The 814-nt window shown below is 35.5% G+C and overlaps 1 protein-coding gene across 1 annotated transcript in view; it reads left to right on the top strand.

Moving 5' to 3' along the window:
* Positions 1-814, top strand: part of ARFGEF1 (ADP ribosylation factor guanine nucleotide exchange factor 1) — a 153,114-nt gene that overhangs the window by 52,575 nt on the left and 99,725 nt on the right. The window lies entirely within an intron of this gene.

Here is an 814-nt window from a genome sequence, read left to right as displayed (position 1 = left end):
GCTTATGTTTTTTGTTGTGAAAAGTAAATTATTGAATAGTAATTTTATTTCTGTAGATTTATACAAATGCCAGAAAAGGAAATGCATCCATATCTGTCTTCAGAAAGTTCTTTCTGATCTCCAACCTAAACTACTACTGCTTCAGTTTGAGGCCTTCACTCTTAACCCAGTCCACTACAGCCACAGATTTCTATCTTCACCCGCTTCATAAACGCCCTTCTGATATTTGAAGTTTGTAATCAAATCCCCCCCCTTATGGAAGGATTTTTTTTTCAGTTTTGACAGGTTTTTCTTAATCTTCCATTAAAAGTTAAGGAAATAGAAGCTTTAGGTTCCATCTTGCTCTATGATTTAGTTCCATGTATGCCTCTATTCTGTATTCCTCTCTATATAAAATGTCCCTAAAGTTCTTACTTGAATTTAAGATGCAAGCCATTTCTAGAAGAAAAAAATTAGGTTTTTAGAAAGTATCTTTACTTGAAGTGCAGTATGTGCAAAACTGTGTTCATTTCAAAGGGTAACTGTATGGGCATGATTAATATACTACCAGTTTACCAATATAGAATCTGTTTCCAGCTCCAATTATACCTGAGTGCTAAGGAACAGCTATTGCCTTCAGCTGCTAAGCATGTGTCCCAACCCTAGCCATATCTTCTACAGTAATGGCATTTGTTCCTATAGTTGATATTTTACACACAGTTTTTGCTATTCACAGTATTACATATGTACGTAATCGTAACATAACTAACTATAGGGATACATGAGTATCCCTTTAGTAAAGAGTCAGGGGAGAAGCACTCTGAGGTGCTTTGGG

This window comes from Gavialis gangeticus, unplaced genomic scaffold (assembly GCF_001723915.1).
Source record: "Gavialis gangeticus isolate Ggan-Ray unplaced genomic scaffold, GavGan_comp1, whole genome shotgun sequence".
Lineage (NCBI taxonomy): Eukaryota > Metazoa > Chordata > Crocodylia > Gavialidae > Gavialis > Gavialis gangeticus.
Note: the sequence above shows the minus strand (reverse complement) of the source record. Positions and strands in the feature narration are given on the sequence as shown.